At 48.8% G+C, this 16,287-nt stretch overlaps 1 long non-coding RNA gene and 1 pseudogene across 1 annotated transcript in view; one reads left to right on the top strand and one right to left on the bottom strand.

Annotated features, from left to right (window-relative positions):
* The first annotated feature begins 1,999 nt into the window (after window positions 1-1,999).
* LOC119336876 lies at window positions 2,000-6,685 on the top strand (annotated as a pseudogene).
* Window positions 6,686-10,182: 3,497 nt separating this feature from the next.
* Window positions 10,183-16,287, bottom strand: part of LOC119337341 — a 15,031-nt gene continuing 8,926 nt past the window's right edge. The window contains exons 2-4 of the long non-coding RNA XR_005163236.1: window positions 10,769-10,871; window positions 10,533-10,693; window positions 10,183-10,287 (exon numbers count right to left, since the gene is read on the bottom strand). This is a non-coding gene — a long non-coding RNA (uncharacterized LOC119337341). The remainder of the gene's footprint in view (window positions 10,288-10,532; window positions 10,694-10,768; window positions 10,872-16,287) is intronic.

Here is a 16,287-nt window from a genome sequence, read left to right as displayed (position 1 = left end):
GGGGGGGGCGCGAATCTGGACGGTCGGCTTGACTTTTCGCCTGCCGTGTGGCCTCAGGTGCGCGTTTCCCTTGCGCCGGAGCCCCCGAGCGCCCCCCAGTGCGCCGGGTTCGGCCTGCGATCGTCGGACGCAAAAACGGGCCGAGCCGACGAAATTCGGTGTCTCGGGGACGCGACTGGGACGTTTTTTGGCGCCGGCGCGGACAAAAAATGCCTGTGAAGGACCTGTTGGGGGCACGGTTGGAGATGCTCTAACTAGCAGAGATAGACAGATATGGTGGGGGCCGTCGGTGTATCACCCGGCCGGACTAAGTAAGATCCGATGACTTGACATGGGCTTGTCACTGGTGAATCAACGAGCGGATTAACGTAAACAGTAACCCACACTACAACGCATGAACAATACCCGACGCTACAACCAGGCATCAAGCCTGGTAAGCTATGTCAAAAAACAAAAACAAAAAAACAAAAACAAAAAATACCCGATGCTACAAGGAGGAACCCGAACAATACACATCTACAGTGGTTTGTGCTACAATACTGCTATGTGAGGTCAACGGCCATGTTACGCCATTGGCAGGTCAGTGGAGCTTTGTCCATATCAGCCTATCAGCATTCATTGAAACGAAAGTTTTGCACTGCATGTTATGGAAAAACAATGAATTTTGATATCACCACTTGGATTTTCCAGGGACTAATTGCTCGATACTCCAGCTATCCAGCTGTATATTCCAGATTGACAAGCAGGGCCGGCCCTGTGTTTTGGAAGGCCCTAGGCGAACTCGGTGACATGGGCCCCTATATAAATTTCATCCAAATTTGACTATAATAATTCAACTGACTCCATCGACAGCAATAATAACTAAATTCGAACCGACTCCATCGACAACAATAATACTAAAAAGATGGCAAAATAAAACTAACATACCATGATTACCTCAAATAAGAACCAAATTCAACTGACTCAATCGACAACAATAATACTTCAATGCTTCAGAAAAGTTTCTTCGGACGTTTCTTGATGCAATAATACTTCCTTTCTTTCTTCTCCTTTTTTCAGCACCAACAATTGCTTCTTCTTAGGCAACATGGCATGATAATGTCCTAAAATCATGAAGAAAAGAGGGTACAAAGAATTAAGAATTTATAATCGGATGATTGGAACCCTAGACATACATGTGGATAGTTGAATACGTACATACTACTGAAATTGTCAAATTGGAATCTGGGGGCATGGATCAGGTCATCAGGAACATGGATCGATCATGGATACGTATACGGGCTGAAGAAACTGACGGATGGAATGGATCATGGATTACCTCGTTGGCTCGTTGCAGACTTTGAGTTATCGGACTGCTATGCGGCGCGCGCAGCGGCAAGCCGGCGGCGGCCGAGACGGCAAGGCGCCGAGCGCCGAGCGGCAGGCAGGACGAAGAGATTAGAGGCCAACCGTCCAGACTCCGGACGAAGGAAAAGAAGATGAGCAGCCGGTATCGATCGCTGGCGCTAGCGTAACGCTTCGTAATCGATCGCATGGGCCTCGCGCCCTAGCCCATCTCGTTTTTTACCATTTTTTTGCTGGGCGTTAGTATGTATATGTACTACATCATGGGCCCCCCTCCTGCCTGGGCCCTGGGCCGCCGCCCCACCGCCCATGCCCCAGGGCCGGCCCTGTTGACAAGATTCAGCTTACATATACGTAGGACAGCCAGATTCCAGTCTTTATTTCCTTTCATCGACGAGATCACTCTTACCTTACCTATAGCATGCAACCACAACTGGCCGCTTACTACGCGCCCTAAATGCCTAGCAAAAATATACAGGACGCCACGAGGTCCATGGAACCTGGACACACTGCGTGCAGCTAGCCAGCCAGGTGACGCTCCCCACCTCCTGCCTGCTCATATAAACACGCACGCGTTCGTCAGACTACCACTGGACTAGGCACGACCAGTATATACAGACCTAGCTAGGCAGGCCTCGACCGGCCATTCGGCGCAATGAGCGAGATATCGTCGTCGGCGGCGGCGGACGAGCGCGGGCTGGCGGGCGGCGGCCTCGTGGGAGACGTCCCCGATCGAGGAGGTGCGGCTGACGGTCCCCGAGGGCGACGACCCGACGCTGCCGGTGTGGACGTTCCGGATGTGGGCCATCGGGCTGCTGTCGTGCGCTTCCTCAACCAGTTCTTCTCCTACCGGACGGAGCCGCTGGTGGTGACCCAGATCACGGTGCAGGTGGCGTCGCTGCCCGTCTAATTCAACCTGCAATTTAGGGCGCGCGCGCTGCCCCGCCGTAGGTTCCGCTCCTCGGCGGCGGCGGCGGGGAGTGGAGCCTGAACCCGGGGCCGTTCAGCATGAAGGAGCACGTGCTCATCTCCATCTTGGCCTTGGGCAACGGCAACGCCTACTCGGTGATGATCGTCGACATCATCCGCGCCTTGTACCACCGCTCCATCTCCTTCCTCGCCGCATGGATCCTCATCATCACCACCCAGGTATGCACGGACACGGAGTGCATGCGGCGACATTCCTTATTTTTGCCGATGATCCCCGTTGATGGAATGCACAATCATCGGAGTGGATGGTGCGTAGGTGCTCGGGTACGGGTGGGCCGGGCTGATGCGCAAGTACGTGGTGGAGCCGGCGCACGCTCGTCCAGGTCTCGCTCTTCAGGTCAGCACCAGTGCACCACCCTACCCTACTTCCTTTGGCTCACCGTGACTGTGTGTGTGGGTCGCTCGATGCAGAGACCGGGGTTATATCCTCTTTTTGGCTCCGGATTTTAAGAGTATACACTGGTGGCCATCTCATCTGTGCAGGAAATAACTACCGGCCGGCGACTCTTCCTTCTGGCAGCCATTTATTCTCATTATTCTAAAAACAGACATTTTTTGAGACTGGATGATTGCAAATGGGAGCATTCACATTCTACTAGGGTAACATGTGAGTTTCCGCCTATATTAATATGTTGTTTGTGTAAAAGAAGAAGATTCTACTTGCTCAGCGCTTATTTGGTAAACACTCATTGACGCGTCAATAGGGGGTGGCGCATTTGAGACAGTTCTAGGGAAAACCGGTGAAAAAACAACAGATAAGATTAAAAAGAACTTATGTTTTACCAGCACAATGCCCGGCCTTGTGTCAATTGACACCCGTTTTCTTATTATGATAAAAAAAAACACTCGTTTTCCAACTCCAAAGAAGAAAACTTGCACTTTTTTTTAGGTTATATATACTTTTTTTTTAGAACGAGTGTCAATTGACACAACTCGTTTTCTTCTCTAAACCAACCTGCAATTTTAGCTTGGGCACGCAGCGTGGAAGTTTTTCATCACACACATAGGCTTTAGTTTCGGCCCGGGGTCCAGCCCAACTCTAGCCCAATAAGCACAAGGAACGAGGGCCCAAAGCCGACAGGCGCTCGGTCCCTTCGCACCTTCCCACGCAACCTAGCTATCGTCCGCCCCCACACCCAGGAGCCACCACCGCCGGTCACTGCCGCTGCTGCGCCGCCGGCCCGTCGCCCTCCCCTCCTCCCCGTGCCTGCTCGCTGCTCCGCCTCCGCCTACGCCCCGTCCCTGACCCACCCCCACCCTCCACCCACCGGGCGGTACCGGGGTAGTGCACCCCGCCCCCCTCTGGCCACTGCCCCTGCCGCCGGACTGCGCCGCGAAGCCGAGGAGGAGCGCCGACTCGCGGTCTGGCGCAACCGCAGGAGCTGATGCCAGGTTCTACATACAGCTCGGCTGCAGCTCTCGACAGGGACATGGTAATCTCTAAACTGATGCATGATTGAGCTGAAACTGAATCAGGGGACTGAACTGAACTGAACTGAAATAGAGTATGCGTATGTATCGAACTGATGAACCTCACACATGGCTGCGGTCCTGCTGCTTTCACTGAAATAGAACAATGTGTATCCTGGCGACTAGTTAGCAAACAATCGTCGTGGCAACCTAACCAACTGTTCTCTGGTCCCAGGCTCCTAGGTAGTGTTTCATACAGAGGATGGCTTATTAACATGGTAAACAGCCGGGCTATGTGACCAAGGGTTTGCCCTGCCCTTGATAAAATGGTTACATGGTGCCGTGCTTCCAGTTCTGGGCTTAACTGTCCAGGGACCGCTGGATATGATGTAGCCCCCCATCTTTTCACTGGCAAAAGCATATTGACAAGATACATCAGGCCACTCATGATTCGCTGTTATAGTGTCATCAGTGGTTCAAGCAATGCAAGATCCAGAACACTCAACATGTGTTGTGGAGGTAGAATGACATGCTAATGTAATGTTTCTACTTATATTTGTATGTGCCCAGTTTTTCCATAACTTCTTGATGAATGATGATCAGTGAATTTACATGGCAACCTTTCGAATCAATATGTAATTTTGGAAGTCACTCTGTACGACGACGTAGCAATGACACTAACAGCACCCTTGTATGTACGTACCAGGACACTGCACGAGAAGGAGGAATTCCCCGGGGGCTCAAAGCAGATGTCCCGCTCCAAGTTCTTCCTGGTGGTGCTCATCTGCAGCTTCGTGTGGGCCTTCGTGCCGGGCTACCTCTTCCAGTCGCTCACCTCCATCTCGTGGGTGTGCTGGGTCTTCTCCAAGTCTGTCACGGCGCAGCAGCTCGGCTCAGGCATGAAGGGCCTGGGTCTCGGAGCTTTCACGCTCGACTGGACCGCCGTCTCCTCCTTCCTCTTCAGCCCGCTCATCTCGCCCTTGTTCGCCACCGTCAACGTCTTCGTTGGCTACGTCTTGTTCATTTATGTGGTGATGCCCACGGCGTATTGGGGGATGAACCTGTACAACGCCAAGACGTTCCCCATATTCTCCTCTCACCTCTTCGCCTCCAATGGGTCGCCCTATAAGATCGCCGACATTGTGAACCAGCAGTTCCGGCTTGACACGGAGGCGTACGACAAGCTCGGACGCATAAACCTCAGCATCTTTTTTGCAATCTCATATGGCTTCAACTTTGCCACCATTGCCGCAACCATCACGCACGTCGGCTTCTTCTACGGCAAGTAAGTGAAGCTTCTTTTTTCTTTTAGTCTGTCTGTCTGTACATTAATAAACCGAGACAAGTCAGAGGTGAATGATTACATGAGATTTCTGAACTGAAAGGTACACGTCTGCAAATTTTGTGCAGGGAGATCTACCACCGGTTCCGAGCTTCACAGCAGGAGGAGCCTGACGTCCACACAAAGCTAATGAGGAAGTACGAGGACATACCAGCGTGGTGGTTCTACTCTGTGACGGCATTGTCCATGATAGTGTCCCTCATCCTCTGCACCGTCCTCAAGGACCAGGTTCAGCTCCCATGGTGGGGCTTCCTCTTTGCCTGTGCCATGGCCTTCACCTTCACGCTACCCGTAAGCATCATTTCTGCAACCACTAACCAGGCAAGTCTATTTCAACAATTTTAATGCCTCTTCTTCATTTATCCCGCATGTCCTCTCATGATTAATTTCTGCAACAAAAGAAAAAAAACTGACAAAAGCCTTGGAAACTTATGCGCAGACGCCTGGTCTGAATGTCATCACTGAGTACGTCATGGGGCTAATAATGCCTGGATACCCCATCGCCAACGTCTGCTTCAAGGTGTACGGCTACATCAGCATGTCGCAGGCAATCTCCTTCCTCGCAGACTTCAAGCTTGGACACTATATGAAGATACCTCCCAAATCAATGTTCATTGTTCAGGTAATTAATTGATCTTCCTTCTCACCTTTGTAAAGCCAATGAGTGATGTATAGAAACATAGAGTTTACTGACATCCCTGTAATTTATGCATGCAGTTTGTCGGTACAGTGGTGGCCGGGACTGTCAACCTCATTGTCGGATGGTGGCTACTTGGCTCGGTTGAGAACATCTGCCAGGACCAACTGCTCCCACCAAACAGCCCATGGACATGCCCCAACGACCGTGTCTTCTTCGACGCATCGGTCATCTGGGGCCTTGTTGGCCCGAATCGCATTTTCGGGTCAAATGGCAACTACATAGCCCTCAACTGGTTCTTCCTCTTTGGCGCGGCAGGCCCTGTCATCGTGTACATCCTCCACAGGATATTCCCCACTCACAAGTGGATACTACTCATCAACATTCCGGTGCTCACCGGCGCTACGGCCTTAATGCCGCCAGCGACGACCATAAACTTCAACTCGTGGCTGCTCTACGGCATCATCTTCAACTTCTTTGTGTTCCGGTACCGCAAGAAGTGGTGGCAGAGGTACAACTACATCCTCTCTGCTGGGCTTGATGGGGGCGCCGCGTTCATGGGGGTGCTGCTTTACTTCACACTGACCATGGAGAACCGGACAATCAACTGGTGGGGCACGGGCGGCGAGCACTGCCCTCTGGCCTCATGCCCCACCGCTAAAGGGGTAGATCTTGGACCGGACAGTGTGTGCCCTGTGTTCTAAGCTGCAGTAAATATCTTTCATGCCTCAAGGCAGAGAGCTGCAAGATTAGTCATTATCCACTCCAGTTGTCTTAATGTCATACTATTACAGATTTCTATATATGTGTAAAGATCGTAGCCAAGTGCACAAAAAGCAAAAAACTATCAGCAGCTTTGGTGCGGTAATCAGTCATTTGGGCAATGCGTGCTATAGTCGTAATGTTATAACGTGGGACATGTTGCAAGTTGCAACACTAGCTTTTATAGATCTCAATTGAATCGGAGAACTGTAACACAAACTGTTCATCATCAGCATTCGATCAGTGGTTGCAAGTCGAACACACAATTTAAAGTCACCGCGACAGTTTGTTTCCGCTGGTTTTGCGGTATATTTATGCTTTCTACTGTATATATGAAGAAACAGCTTCGCAACAAATGGTTTTACTTGAAAAAGATATCACCAAAGTAATGCTGTAACCTGCTGGGCTTGAGGGGTGGTGGCTAGGGTTTGTTTAAGAGCATCTCCAGCCGCGCCCCTAGAACGGCCTCCCCAGGCGATTTTTTCGCGCCGGCGCCGAAAAATCGGCCCAGTCGCGCCCTCAAAGGCTCATTTTTCGTCGGCTCAGACCGAAATTGGCGCCAGCGGACCCAGGCCGAACCGAAAAATGGGTCTTCCTTGGCAGCGAAATTTTTCGCCATGGCCGAGCGTTTTCCAGGCCACGGCGCGGCGGCGAACAGCTTCGGTCGCCGCCACCTTCACGAGGACGAAGCTCGGCTCCTCTTTGAGGCCGAGTATCCGGTCCCGCTGGACATGCGGGTGCCCGGAGCGTGGAGGATCAGCGCCGGCGGGGTCCTGGTGCCACCACCGCCCACCGGGGCGGCGCGACGTGCGGAGATCGCGCGTATCCGCGCCTCTCTGCCGCAGGCGGCGAGGGAAGGTCCACGGCATGTCCCCGACAGCCCGATGTGGGAGCCCTACTTCCATCGCCGCCACGCCGAGCAGCTCGAGGCCACCAACGGCGTCGTGCCCTCTGGGAGGCTCAACTCCAAAGGCCGCCGCCGATGGTGGGGCGTGCCCGGCCGCACGCTGGAGTCCGTCCTCGAGTACATCGAGGGCGGCAACACGCCCATGCTGGAGTACCCCGCTCCACCGTCCTTCTCCCGCCGGCATGGGAGCTCATGGACGCCGAGGCACATGTACCCGGGGGCGTCCTCCTCCTCGTCCGGCCGCTCGACCGGCTCTCCCTGCCTCCACCCCGTCAAGCCGGAGCCCCAGGACAGGCCGGTCAGCCACCGCACCCGCAGTGCCGGCGTCCGCATCGCCGATCCCTCCCCCACCTCTGGACGCCTCGTCCTCGTCAGGCCGAAGGTGGAACCCGGCCTCCCCGCGGAGTACGAGGCCATAGCCCGGCGCGGCTTCTCCGAGGAGGAGGCCCTAAAGTGGGCGCGGGATGACTACCTTCGCGACGAGATGGTCCGGCAGCGCCGAGCCCTAGAGGAGATAGCCGCCCGCAGGCGTGGGCGCGAGGACGAGCACGGCATGGTGATCCTCGACAGCGACGACGACGAGAACGCCCCCGGATCGTCCAACCCGCCGCGCCAACCTGGGGAGGGTGCAGCAGGGACGGCGGCCGGGGAGACGGCGGCGGCGACGACGACGACGACGACGGCGGCGGCGGCGACTACACGCAGTTCTACAGGCGCCTCGGCATGTAGAGCTTCAAGGGCGCGCGGGCGGCGAGGGCGAGGGCGGGCCTAGTAGCGTTTTTTTCTTTTCTGTAAAATATTTTAAATATGTATGAACTCGCCGAAGTTTGGTTGAATTTAGCCGTGTTTTAAATGAACTCGTCGAACTTTTTTTTTTAAAAAAATTAGACGCGCCTGGGGGCGGCCCTGGGGCCGGCGACTGGGGACCAACTCGCTCCCAGACCGGTTTTTTGCGCTGACTCGCCCCAGGCAGCGATTTTAGGCGCCTCCTGGGGGGCCAACGGCTTGAGATGCTCTAAGCGAAGCTAGCTTTGTTTGGTTAAAAGAAATTGGACTTCGGGTTTTCATGCAGTAGTTAAGGCGTGTCAGAGTAAAATAGATTAAAATGAAGCGAATGGACGATCAAACCTGAGTTCTATTGATTCCCGAGTGTATATGCATCCAAGATAGACGGGAAGAAGAGTTGCATGCTAGGAGGTATCCCTCCAGTATAGGTGCCTTTTGACAATAGAGAAAATGCCTCCTTGATAACGCGTACAAGGAAAAACATTAAAGAAGGATAAAACTCATTGGTAAATTTAGAGAACAATAAATATGCTTTGTATATTTTTCTTTAAAAACTCTAGTGGGAAAAAATTGGTGTGTGCCCTTGTGAGCAAGAGAGGTTGAGAGAGATGAGAAATTGTAGTGTGACACCTTTATGCACCATTCATACAACACTAGATCGGCAACGCGCCTTGGCGCAAGGGTGCCGGTCCAACCGATATGATCAAGCAGTGAAAGATCAAACCGATATGATGCAGTAGTAGGAAGGCAAGTTTTGCCCGTGTAACAGAACAACTTAATCAAAGAAGTGCTACTTGCCGAACCCCAACTTCCACATGTGCGTGTCTATCATGCTGGAAATATATCAAGGAATTAATCAAAAAAAGTTCAATGATCAAATATCTGATATAACCCTTTTTCAATCAACACGTGATATTACTCAATGTATCTCAGGATGGAAATATATCTGATATTACTCACAGAGGTGATGGTAGATACTAACATCAGTAAACACTCCGCAAAATATCTAAAAAATGGCCCTATCTAAGCTAGAAATCAAAATCGGGCCATAGTAATAGTCCCAGATAACTGATGTACACCGTTTTTCACACTGCATAATAGTAAACTACATGGTTGAATATTAGATATATAACTTTGTCCATTTGATTTGGTTGCATGTTGCAACACATGTTGCCTTGCCGGCGTCGACGCCGATGCCCGACTGCTCTTGGAGGCGTCAACGGTGGTGTCAAGGCTGAGGGCGAGGAAGAAGGGCTGGTCGCCGGCTCCATCTTGCATCTGCAGAACCCAAGAACTAAAGATCAACTAAATGATGTGCTGTGAAGGCTATACGTGGTTGAATGAGTTTGCATCAGGAAACATGTCAGCTCAAATGAGAACTTCCACAAGAAAAATGCTCTCAGTGATAGCGTTTGTTTATCGCTGCAGATAAAACTGGTTATGTAGTGCGGTCCTCTGTTTATGTACATGCCATGCCAGACTACTATGCATGAAATTTATACTAAGACATGGCTGCTAATCTTTCTAGTTTATATATTCTACTTTGACACTGTCTTTTCTTTCTTTCACTGAAACGTGCAACTAAAAATACCAAACCAGGGTTTACAATCAAAGACAAGATTGCATTATGATACTTGAGCAGAAACCAATACAATTACTCAGGTGTTGGTGCGGTAGTGTTTTATGCACGAGACCATCTATAGAAGCTAACGAAATTATGCAATACAAAGTGTGTGGAGGCACATGGATAGTTCCCATCAGGTCTCTTCTATATGTTGAGATGTTGAAAAACATATAGGTGCATGAAAACTGTTTCACACAACTGAAATGCCAATGGATGACTGATTGAGTCTAGGCGTGAAATAAGAGCTGAGTACCCTCAAGAATTGAATGATAAAGTAATTAGCATGGCATAGAAACAATTTACAGGACATGATGGTTTCTGCAGCTCACAGGCATATATAACCGCAAATAAAGCTAAACCGCCCTCAGTATTACCTCAGGGGGCTTCACACTGATCCTGGCACATACATATAAATTTCTCTCATGTAGATCGTCCACAAGCATGTCCACAACCTCGTTAGGCAATGTCACGTTAGCATGGTTTCCCTATGAAAAAACACACGCAGAGAACACATTCAGTAACCAACAAGCATCTTATAATCCTAGACAACAACATCAAAAGATATAGGCTGTCAACATTACAAAGACATAATTTATCCTACTCAAATCACAGGCAACTAAGGAAAGCCCTTAAATGCCCTACAGAGACAACAATGCAGAGAAACAACAATCACAACTTGCATAAGCAGCGTATGAGTTGCGAAAGACTGGAGAACAAAATAGGCATTCACCTTTTCATCAGTCACGACCATATGTATACTCTTGATAGGGCCATCATCAAAGCCACCTCGCTGGTACCATAACCTAGAGATGTGCAAGTTAATTCGCTGGTTCCAAACGGCCGAGGAGATGCCAGTTAGGTCGACAAAAGGTGGCACCGGTGGGGGGTAACCTACGATAAGAAAGCAGGAAAGTAAGCAACAGCAAAAGCAAAAAACAATCGAAGACGAGAGGCAGGGGCGGGTACCTCTTGATCAATCTCCAGATCCATCGCTCTTGTCGATAGACTCCGTCGGCAAAGGGAAACAGAGACCGGTGTCTGTAATCTTGCAAGCCCAACACACTGCTTACTGTAGTTTGCCGTGTGTCATCAAATACATTATATATGCATCTGAATTTAGTAGATATCCTCATATAGGTAATACAACATAAAGAGAAAAGAGAAACTAAAGCTCAAGACAGTTGTGCATTTTACAAAAAAAATTGAACATAATATACATAGAAGAAACTTTGGATGCCAGTATTAACGCAGCAAGGGATCTAATAATTTTTCAGTGCACAAGTAGCCTAAGCAATACATTTTCTGAGTGGGTATATATAGAACCTTACACTAGTAGAAAACAGGGCTTTCGTCCAGGCCAGTTTAGCCCATTAGTCCCGGTTCAATCCAGAACCGGGACCAATGGAGCTATTTGCCCCGGTTCGTGAGCCCAGGGGGCCGGCCGGGCCACGTGGGCCATTGGTCCCGGTTCGTCCGGACCTTTTGATCCCGGTTGGCGGGACGAACCGGGTCCAATGGTCCTGGCTCCTGGCCCACCACTATTGGTCCCGGTTGGTGGCATGAACCGGGACCAAAGGCTTCCCTTTAGTCCCGGTTCATGCCACCAACCGGGACTAATGGTGCTGCCTATATATAGCCCCTCGCGCAAGAGCAGAGCACACTGCTCTGTTTTTTCTGGCCGAGGGGGAGAGGGCTTGGTGGTGCTCTAGCTCACCTCCTATGCACACAAGGTGTTCGATGGAATGCCCGAGCCACACTACTTAAGGTTTCTCCTCTCCAAGCTCGACCGCCAAGCTCCATTTTCCTCAATATTTATCTAGGTTTAGCGGTCCGTCACGCCCCGTCCCCGTCTTCACCGCCGTCGATCACCCGCGCCGATCTCATCGCCGGCACCACCGTGGTGAGCCTCTTGTTCTTATCTTCTTTCTGAAAGGAAAAATATTATTACTTGTTTGTTTAGATAGATACTTGTATTATTTTCTTACTTTTATTATTGCATCTTATATAGTGCGCCGATGGTTTTGGTATCCGCCCCCGTCGGCCCTCGTCCTGTCTATGATTCGGATGTGGTATATATTATCTTTTCATAACTATTGGTTCATTTATTGTTTATGAAAATTATGCCGACCAACGTGACATAGATTTTATTTATCTAGGAGGTTGTTGAACCGGAAATTCCAACCGACCCTATTGTCGAGAGGTTAAATTTAGTTGAAGAAGAAAACAATTTCTTGAAGGAAAAAATAAAAAAACTTAAGGAGGAGAAGATGATATTGGAGTTGCATGTTGCGGATGTCGTCGATGATCACAAGATCAAGATGGATTCAATGCGCTTGAAGATGAGAAAGATTAGAAAATATGCCATTCATACCAAGGCTTGGTATCATTATGCCGTTGGATCAGTTGTTACCTTGGTTGCGATTATGATCGCATTTGTTTTCGCATTGAAATGTTTTATATAGTTTCAATGTATGGTTTAATTAATTTAGATGCTCTGCAGAGCTTTATGTTGTTAGATGAGAACTATGTATCTACTTTGGTTTTTATGTGATGATGAACTTCTATTAATTTGGTCACTTAATTATCTATTCATGATGTTCTGTAATGATTTTTGACACACTTAATTATATATAATGCACGCAGATGAATCGGCAATGGATGTACGGTGACAGACACACCTCCGAGTACATTAAGGGCGTGCATGATTTTCTCGAAGTGGCTGAGGCAAACAAGCAGAATGGTTTTATGTGTTGTCCATGCCCTATATGTGGGAATACGAAGTCTTAGTCTGACCGGAAAATCCTTCACACCCACCTGCTTTACAAGGGTTTCATGCCACACTATAATGTTTGGACGAGGCACGGAGAAATAGGGGTTATGATGGAAGACGGCGAGGAAGAAGAGTACGATGACAACTATGTGCCCCCTGAATACGGTGATGCTACTGAACATCAAGATGCACCAGACGATGTGCACGATGGTGCTGCAACGGGCGAAGCTGCTGAAGATCAAGAGGAACCAGACGATGTGCCCGATGATGATGATCTCCGCCGGGTCATTGTCGATGCAAGGACACAATGCGAAAGTCAAAAGGAGAAGTTGAAGTTCGATCGCATGTTAGAGGATCACAAAAAGGGGTTGTACCCCAATTGCGAAGATGGCAACACAAAGCTCGGTACCGTACTCGAATTGCTGCAGTGGAAGGCAGAGAATGTTGTGCCTGATAAAGGATTTGAGAAGCTACTAAAAATAATGAAGAAGAAGCTTCCAAAGGATAACGAATTGCCCGACAGTACATACGCAGCAAAGAAGGTCGTATGCCCTCTAGGATTGGAGGTTGAGAAGATACATGCATGCCCTAATGACTGCATCCTCTACCGCGGTGCCTACAAGGATCTGAACGCATGCCCGGTATGCGGTGCATTGCGGTATAAGATCATACGAGATGACCCTGGTGATGTTGACGGCGAGCCTCCCAGGAAGAGGGTTCCTGCGAAGGTGATGTGGTATGCTCCTATAATACCACGGTTGAAACGTCTGTTCAGAAACGGAGAGCATGCCAAGTTGATGCGATGGCACAGTGAGGACCGTAAGAAAGACGGGAAGTTGAGAGCACCCGCTGACGGGTCGCAGTGGAGAAAAATTGAGAGAAAGTACTAGGATGAGTTTGCAAAGGACCCAAGGAACGTATGGTTTGCTTTAAGCGCGGATGGCATTAATCCTTTCGGGGAGCAGAGCAGCAATCACAGCACCTGGCCCGTGACTCTATGTATGTATAACCTTCCTCCTTGGATGTGCATGAAGCGGAAGTTCATTATGATGCCAGTTCTCATCCAAGGCCCTAAGCAACCCGGCAACGACATTGATGTGTACCTAAGGCCATTAGTTGAAGAACTTTTACAGCTGTGGAATGGAAACGGTGTACGTACGTGGGATGAGCAGAAACAGGAGGAATTTAACCTAAAGGCGTTGCTGTTCGTGACCATCAACGATTGGCCCGCTCTCAGTAACCTTTCAGGACAGACAAACAAGGGATACCATGCATGCACGCACTGTTTACTTGACACCGATAGTATATACCTGGCAAGCTGCAGGAAGAATGTGTACCTGGGCCATCGTCGATTTCTTCCGACAAACCATCAATGTCGAAAGAAAGGCAAGCATTTCAAAGGCGAGGCAGATCACCGGAAGAAGCCCGCCATGCGTACCGGTGATCACGTACTTGCTATGGTCAATGATTTACACGTAATCTTTGGAAAGGGTCCCGGCGGACTAGCTGTTCCGAATGACGCTGAGAATCACGCACCCATGTGGAAGAAGAAATATATATTTTGGGGCCTATCCTACTGGAAATACCTAGAGGTCCGCTCTTCGATCGACGTGATGCACGTGACCAAGAACCTTTGCGTGAACCTGCTAGGCTTCTTGGGCGTGTATGGGAAGACAAAAGATACACCTGAGGCACGAGAGGACCTGCAACGCTTGCACGAAAAAGAGGGCATGCCTCCGAAGCAGTATGAAGGTCCTGCCAGCTACGCTCTTACGAAAGAAGAGAAAGAAATATTCTTTCAATGCCTACTCAGTATGAAGGTCCCGACTGGCTTCTCGTCGAATATAAAGGGAATAATAAATATGCCAGAGAAAAAGTTCCAGAACCTAAAGTCTCATGACTGCCACGTGATTATGACGCAACTGCTTCCGGTTGCATTGAGGGGGCTTCTACCGAAAAACGTCCGACTAGCCATTGTGAAGCTATGTGCATTCCTCAATGCAATATCTCAGAAGGTGATCGATCCAGAAATCGTACCAACGCTAAGGAGTGATGTGGCGCAATGTCTTGTCAGTTTCGAGCTGGTGTTCCCACCATCCTTCTTCAATATCATGACGCACGTCCTAGTTCATCTAGTCGACGAGATTGTCATTCTGGGCCCGTATTTCTACACAATATGTACCCCTTTGAGAGGTTCATGGGAGTCCTAAAGAAATATGTTCGTAACCGCGCTAGGCCAGAAGGAAGCATCTCCATGGGCCATCAAACAGAGGATGTCATCGGGTTTTGTGTTGACCTCATTCCTGGCCTTAAGAAGATAGGTCTCCCTAAATCGCGGTATGAGGGGAGACTGACTGGAAAAGGCACGCTTGGAAGGGACTCAATAATATGCAGGGACGGATATTCTTGGTCTCAAGCACACTACACAGTTCTACAGAACTCTACCTTGGTGACCCCGTATGTCGATGAACACAAGAACAGTCTGCGCTCCAAACACCCGGAGCAGTGCGACGACTGGATTACATGTGAACACATCAGGACTTTCAGCAGTTGGTTGGAAACACGTCTCAGAGGTGACAGCACTGTTTTTGATGAGCTGTACTTGTTGTCCAGGGGACCATCTTCGACTGTAATGATTTGGAAAGGATACGAGATAAATGGGAATACATTTTACACGATTGACCAAGATGAAAAGAGCACCAACCAAAACAGCGATGTCCGCTTTGATGCAGCAACCGACAATGGAAATGACACATATTATGGTTACATAGCAGACATATGGGAACTTGACTATGGAGTAGATTTTAAGGTCCCTTTGTTTAAGTGCAAGTGGGTCAATCTGTCAGGAGGTGGGGTACAGGTAGACCCACAGTACGGAATGACCACAGTGGATCTGAAAAATCTTGGGTACACTGACAAACCGTTCGTCCTAGCCAATGATGTGGCACAGGTTATCTATGTGAAGGACATGTCTACCAGACCGAGGAAAAGAAAAGATAAGGAAGCGAATACATCATACAATGAGCCAAAGCGCCACATAGTTCTTTCAGGAAAAAGGGACATCCTGAGAGTGGAGGGCAAGACAGACATGTCTGAAGAGTATGAAAAGTTTCATGAAATTCCCCCCTTCAAAGTCAAGGCTGACCCAAGCATCCTGATAAACGATGAAGATTATCCATGGTTACGGCGCAATAAGCAAACGACACAAGCGAAGAAAAAGTGAAGACTTTCTCCCGCAACTATTATGATGATAACATGCCAACTTTGTAACAGACGAGTATGATACCATTGTCCGTTTTGTACATGCACATGCTATGCCAACTTTTTCAGAGTTCATTTGAAAACTATGAATTTTAAAACCTCGCCAACCGAAGGGCACTCACACCGGTTTATAAATAAAGCAACAAAGAAAATAAAAAAAGAGTTTCCAAATTTGAAAACTAATGGCACTAACAGAAAGTTTATAATTTTTCTAAAACTAAAAGCAAAAGGAATTAAAAAATAAAGCAAAAAACAACAAAAAATAAATAATGCAGAAAACAGAACAAAAAACTGAAAAAAATAAAAATAGCAACAATAAGTATTTTGTTGTAAGTAGAAACAAAATAAAATAAATAAAGCAACAAAGTAAACAAAAAAAGAGTTTTCAGATTTGAAAACTAATGGCACTAACAGAAAGTTTATAATTTTTCTAAAACTAAAAGCAAAAAGAATT

Source organism: Triticum dicoccoides, chromosome 7B (genome assembly GCF_002162155.2).
Source record: "Triticum dicoccoides isolate Atlit2015 ecotype Zavitan chromosome 7B, WEW_v2.0, whole genome shotgun sequence".
In the NCBI taxonomy this organism is placed as follows: Eukaryota; Viridiplantae; Streptophyta; class Magnoliopsida; order Poales; family Poaceae; genus Triticum; species Triticum dicoccoides.
This window is presented reverse-complemented; position numbering and strand designations above follow the sequence as displayed.